Source organism: Pinus tabuliformis, chromosome 7, assembly GCF_031772625.1.
Source record: "Pinus tabuliformis cultivar Carrire ecotype Pingquan chromosome 7, CPIR1, whole genome shotgun sequence".
Taxonomy (NCBI): Eukaryota; Viridiplantae; Streptophyta; class Pinopsida; order Pinales; family Pinaceae; genus Pinus; species Pinus tabuliformis.
The window spans coordinates 1,024,927,718-1,024,934,588 of NC_142293.1; positions in this window are offsets into that span (position 1 = coordinate 1,024,927,718).

Genomic DNA, 6,871 nt, shown 5'->3' on the forward strand with positions numbered 1-6,871 from the left:
CGAACGAGTTCACACGGGCGCCCTCAAACGACCCACCCGAAAGATTTTGCATGGGTGCCCGAACGACCGAAACGTACTAACGAGGGAGAGCCAGGAAAACGAGTTGCACGAACGTGCACAAAGCCAACCTCGGGTCACAACTTAGCATTTTTGATACGGGCTCGTTCTCCCGGGCGCACCCTCGCCCGAACGAGTTAACATGGGCGCCCTCAAACGACCTGCCCGATCGACCGAAACGAACCGACAAGGGATAGCCGGGAAAACGAGCTGCACGAACATGCACAAAGCCAACCTCGGGTCACAACTTAACGTTTTTGATATGGGCTCATTCGCCCGGGCGCGCCCTCGCTCGAACGACCCGCCCGAACGAGTTCACACAAGCACCCTCAAACGACCCGCCCGAACGAGTTGACACAAGCACCCTCAAATGACCCGCCCGAACGACAGAAACGAACCGACAAGGGAGAGCTGGGAAAATGAGTTGCACGAACGTGCACAAAGCCAACCTTGGGTCACAACTTAGCATTTTTGATATGGGCTCATTCGCCCGGGTGCGCCCTCGCCCGAACGACTTGCCCGAACGAGTTCACACGGGCGCCCTCAAACGACCCGCCCGAACGACATGCTCGAACAACCACCCCGAACGAGTTCACATGGGTGCCTCAAACGACCCGCCCGAAAGACCCGCCCGAACGAGTTCAGACAGGCACCCTCAAACGACCCGCCTGAACGATCCGCCTGAACGAGTTCACACGGGTGCCCTCAAAAGACCCACCCGAACGATTTTACATGGGTGCCTGAACGACCGAAACGAAGCGACAAGGGAGAGCCGGGCTAACGAACTGCACGAATGTGCACAAAGACAACCTTGGGTCACAACTTATTATTTTTGATACGGGTTCGTTCACCCGGGTGCGCCCTCGCCTGAACGACCCGCCCGAACGAGTTCACATGGGCACCCTCAAATGACCCGCCCGAATGAGTTCACACGGGTGCCCTCAAACGACCCGCCCGAATGACCGAAATGAACCGACAAGGGAGAGCCGGGAAAACGAGCTGCACGACTGTGCACAAAGGCAACCTCGGGTCACAACTTAGTATTTTTTATACGGGCTCGTTCGCCCAGGCGCGCCCTCGCCTGAACAACCCGCCCGAACGAGTTCACACGGGCGCCCTCAAACGACCCGCCCGAACGACCCACCCAAACGACCCACCCGAACGAGTTCACACGGGCGCCTGAAACGACCCGCCCGAATGAGTTCACACTGGCGCCCTCAAACGACCCGCCCGAACGAGTTCACACGGTCGCCCTCAAAAGACCCGCCCGAACGATTTGCATGGGTGCCCGAACGACCGAAACGAAGCGACAAGGGAGAGCTGGGCAAACGAGTTGCATGAACATGCACAAAGCCAACCTCGGGTCACAACTTAGCATTTTTTATACGAGCTCGTTCGCCCGGGCGCGCCCTCACCCGAACGAGTTCACACGGGCACCCTCAAACGACCCGCACAAACGACCGAAACAAATCGGTAAGGGAGAGCCGGGAAAACGAGCTGAACGAACGTGCACAAAGCCAACCACGTGTCACAACTTAGCATTTTTGATACGGGCTCGTTTGCCCGGGCACGCCCTCGCCTCAACGACCCAACTGAAAGAGTTCACACGGGCGCCAACAAACGAGCCGCCCGAACGACCGAAACGAACCGACAAGGGAGAGCCGGGCAAACGAGCTGCATGAACGGGCACAATGCCAACCTCGGGTCACAACTTAGCATTTTTGATACAGGCTCGTTCGCTCGGGTGCGCCCTCGCCCGAATGACCCGCTCGAACGAGTTCACACGGGCGCCCTCAAACGACCCGCCCGGACGACCGAAACGAACCGACAAGGGAGAGCCAGGCAAGCGAGCTGCACGAATGTGCACAAAGCCAACCTAGGGTCACAACTTAGCATTTTTGATACGGGCTCGTTCGCTTGGGCGCGCCCTCACCGGAACAACCCGCCCGAACGAGTTCACATGGGCACCCTCAAACGACCCGCCCGAACGATCGAAACGAACCAACAAGGGAGAGCCGGGAAAATGAGCTGCACGAATGGGAACAAAGCCAACCTCAGGTCACAACTTAGCATTTTTGATACGGGCTCGTTCGCCCAGGTGCACCCTCGCCCGAACGAGTTCACACGGGCGGCCTCAAACGACCCACCCGAACGACCGAAACGAACCGACAAGGGAGAGCCGGAAAAACGAGCTGCACGAACGTGAACAAAGCCAACCTCGGGTCACAACTTAGAAATTTTGATATGGGCTCATTCGCTCGGGCACGCCCTCGCCCAAATGACCGGCCCAAACGAGTTCACACGGGCGCCCACAAACGACCCGCCCGAATGATTTTGCATGGGTGCCCGAACGACCAATACGGACCAACAAGGGAGAGCCGGGCAAACGAGCTGCATGAATGTGCACAAAGCCAACCTCGGGTCACAACTTAGCATTTTTGATATGGGCTCGTTCGCCCAGGCGCGCCCTTGCCCGAACGACCCGCCCGAACGAGTTCATGCGGGCGCCCTCAAACGACCCGCCCGAACGACCAAAACGAACCGACAAGGGAGAGTCGGGCAAACGAGCTGTACAAACATGCATAAAGCCAACCTCGGGTCACAACTTAGCATTTTTGATACAGGCTCATTTGCCCAGGCCTGCCGTCGCCCAAACTACCCGCCCGAACGAGTTCACACGGGCGCCCTCAAACGGCCCGCCCGAACGACCGAAATGAACCGACAAGGGAGAGCTGGCCAAAAGAGCTGCATGAACGTGCACAAAGCCAACCTCGAGTCACAACTTAGCATTTTTGATACAGGGTCGTTCACCCGGGCGTGCCCTCGCACGAACGACCCGCCCGAACGAGTTCACACAGCCGCCCTCAAACGACCCGTTTGAACGACCGAAACGAAGTCACAAGGTAGAGCTGGGCAAATGAGCTGCACGAACGTGCACAAAGCCAACCTCGGGTCACAACTTAGCATTTTTGATACGGGCGCGCCCTCACCCGAACGACCCGCCCAAACAAGTTCACATGGGTGCCCTCAAACGATCCGCCTGAACGAGTTCACACGGGCGCCTTAAACGACCAGCCCGAACGAGTTCACACAGGCACCCTCAAACGACCCGCTCGAATGAGTTCACACGGGCGCCCTCAAACGACCTGCCCGTACGATTTTGCATGGGTGCCCGAATGACCGAAAAGAAGCGACAAGGGAGAGCCAGGCAAACGAGCTACACGAACGTGCACAAAGACAACCTTGGTTCACAACTTAGCATTTTTTATACGGGCTCGTTCTCCCGGGCACGCCCTCGCCCGAACGACCCACCCAAACGAGTTCACACGGGTGCCCTCAAACGACCTGCCCGAACGACTGAAATGAACCGACAAGGGATAGCCGGCCAAACGAACTGCACGAACATGCACAAAGCCAACCTCAGGTTACAACTTAGCATTTTTTATACGGGCTCGTTCGCCCTGGCGCGCCATCACCCGAACGACCCGCCCGAACGAGTTCACACAGGCGCCCTCAAACGACCCGCACGAACGACCGAAATGAACCGACAAGGGAGAGCCAGGAAAACAAGTTGCACGAACGTGCACAAAGCCAACCTCGGGTCACAACTTAGCATTTTTGATATGGGCTCGTTCGCCTGGGCACGCCCTCGCCCAAACGACCCGCCCGAACGAGTTCACACGGGCGCCCTCAAACGACCCGCCCGAACGACCCCCCCAAACGAGTTCACACAGGTGCCTCAAATGACCCGCCTGAATGAGTTCAAACGGGTACCCTCAAACGACCTGCCCAAATGATCCGCTCGAACGAGTTCACACGGGCGCCGTCAAACGACCCACCCGAACGATTTTTCATGGGTGCCTGAACGACTGAAACGAAGCGACAAGGGGGCGCTGGGCAAACGAGCTGCACGAGCGTGCATAAGGCCAACCTCGGGTCACAAATTAGAATTTTTGATACGGGCTCATTATCCCGGGCGCACCCTCGCCCAAACGACCCACCCGAATGAGTTCACACGGGTGCCCTCAAACGACCCACCCGAGCGAGTTCACATGGGCACCCTCAAACGACCCGCCCGAACGACCAAAACGAACCGGGAAGGGAGAGCCAGGAAAACAAGATGCAAGAACGTGTAGAAAGCCAACCTCGGGTCACAACTTAGCATTTTTTATACGGGCTCATTCGCCTGGGCGCGCCCTCGCCCGAACGACCCGCCCGAACGAGTTCACACGGGCGCCCTCAAACGACCCGCCCGAACGACCCGCCCGAACGAGTTCACACGGGCGCCTCAAACGACCCGCCCGAATGAGTTCACACAGGCGCCCTCAAACGACCCGCCCGAACGAGTTCACACGGGCGCCCTCAAACGACCCGCCCGAACGATTTGCATGGGTGCCCGAACGACCGAAACGAAGCGACAAGGGAGAGCTGGGCAAACGAGCTTCACGAACGTGCACAAAGCCAACCTCGGGTCACAACTTTGCATTTTTGATACGGGCTCATTTGCCCGGGCGCGCCCTCGCCCGAACGAGTTCACATGGGCGCCCTCAAACGACCCGCACAAACGACCGAAACAAATCAGTAAGGGAGAGCCGGGAAAACGAGCTGAACGAACATGCACAAAGCCAACCTCCTGTCACAACTTAGCATTTTTGATACGGGCTCATTCGCCTGGGCGTGCCCTCGCCTGAATGACCTGCCTGAAAGAGTTCACACGGGCGCCAGCAAACGACCCGCCCGAACGACCGAAACGAACCGACAAGGGAGAGCCGGGCAAACGAGCTGCATGAACGTGCACAATGCCAACCTCGGGTCACAACTTAGCATTTTTGATATGGGCTCATTCGCCTAGGCGTGCCCTTGCCCGAACGACCCGCCCGAATGAGTTCACGCGGGCACCCTCAAACGACCCGCCCGAATGAGTTCACGCGGGCACCCTCAAACGACCCGCCCGAACGACCAAAACGAACCGACAAGGGAGAGCCGGGAAAACGAGCTGTAAAAACATGCACAAGGCCAACCTCGGGTCACAACATAGCATTTTTGATACAGGCTCATTTGCCCGGACCTGCCGTCGCCCAAACTACCCGCCCGAACGAGTTCACACGGGCGCCCTCAAACGACCCGCCCGAACGACCGAAATGAACCGACAAGGGAGAGCTGGGCAAAAGAGCTGTATGAACGTGCACAAAGCCAACCTCGAGTCACAACTTAGCATTTTTTATACAGGCGCGTTCGCCCGGGCGTGCCCTCGCTCGAACGACCCACCCGAACGAGTTCACACAGGCGCCCTCAAACGACCTGTTTGAACGACCGAAACGAAGTGACAAGGTAGAGCTGGGCAAACGAGCTGCACGAACGTGCACAAAGCCAACCTCGGGTCACAACTTAGCATTTTTTATACGGGCGCGTTCGCTCGGGTGCGCCCTCGCCCGAACGACCCGCCCAAACGAGTTCACATGGGTGCCCTCAAACGATCCGCCCGAACGTGTTCACACGGGCACCTTAAACGACCCGCCCGAACGAGTTCACACAGGCGCCCTCAAACGACCCACTCGAATGAGTTCACACGGGCGCCCTCAAATGACCTACCCGAAGGATTTTGCATGGGTGCCCAAATGACCGAAAAGAAGTGACAAGGGAGAGCCGGGCAAACGAGCTACACGAACGTGCACAAAGCCAACCTTGGTTCACAACTTAGCATTTTTGATACGGGCTCATTCTCTCAGGCACGCCCTCGCCCGAACGACCCGGCCAAACGAGTTCACACGCGTGCCCTCAAACGACCTGCCCGAACGACCGAAACGAATCGATAAGGGATAGTCGGCCAAACGAGCTGCACGAACATGCACAAAGCCAACCTCAGGTTACAACTTTTTGATATGGGCTCGTTCGCCCGGGCGCGCCCTCACCCGAACGACCCGCCCGAACGAGTTCACACAGGCGCCCTCAAACGACCCGCCCGAATGACCGAAACGAACTGACAAGGGAGAGCCGGGAAAACGAGTTGCACGAACGTGCACAAAGCCAAACTCGGGTCACAACTTAGCATTTTTGATATGGGTTCGTTCGCCCGACCGCGCCCTCGCCCAAACGACCCACCCGAACGAGTTCACACGGGCGCCCTAAAACGACCCGCCCGAACGACCCCCCCGAACGAGTTCACACGGGCGCCTCAAATGACCCGCCTGAATGAGTTCAAACGGGCACCCTCAAACGACCTGCCCAAACGATCCGCTCGAACGAGTTCACACGGGCGCCGCCAAACGACCCACCCGAACGATTTTGCATGGCTGCCTAAACGACTAAAACGAAGCGACAAGGGAGAGCTGGGCAAACAAGCTGCACGAGCGTGCATAAGGCCAACCTCGGGTCACAAATTAGCATTTTTGATACGGGCTCATTTTCCCGGGCGTGCCCTCGCCCGAACGACCCACCCGAACGAGTTCACATGGGTGCCCTCAAACGACCCACCCAAACAAGTTCACACGGGCGCCCTCAAACGACCCGCCCGAACGACCAAAACGAATCGGGAAGGGAGAGCGAGGAAAACGAGATGCAAGAACGTGCAGAAAGCCAACCTCGGGTCGCAACTTAGCATTTTTTATACGGGTTCATTCGCCTAGGCGCGCCCTCGCCCGAACGACCCGCCCGAACGAGTTCACACGGGCGCCCTCAAACGACCCGCCCGAACGACCCGCCCGAACGACCCACCCGAATGATTTCACACGGGCGCCTCAAACGACCCGCCCGAATGAGTTCACACAGGCGCCCTCAAACGACCCACCCGAACGAGTTCACATAGGCGCCCTCA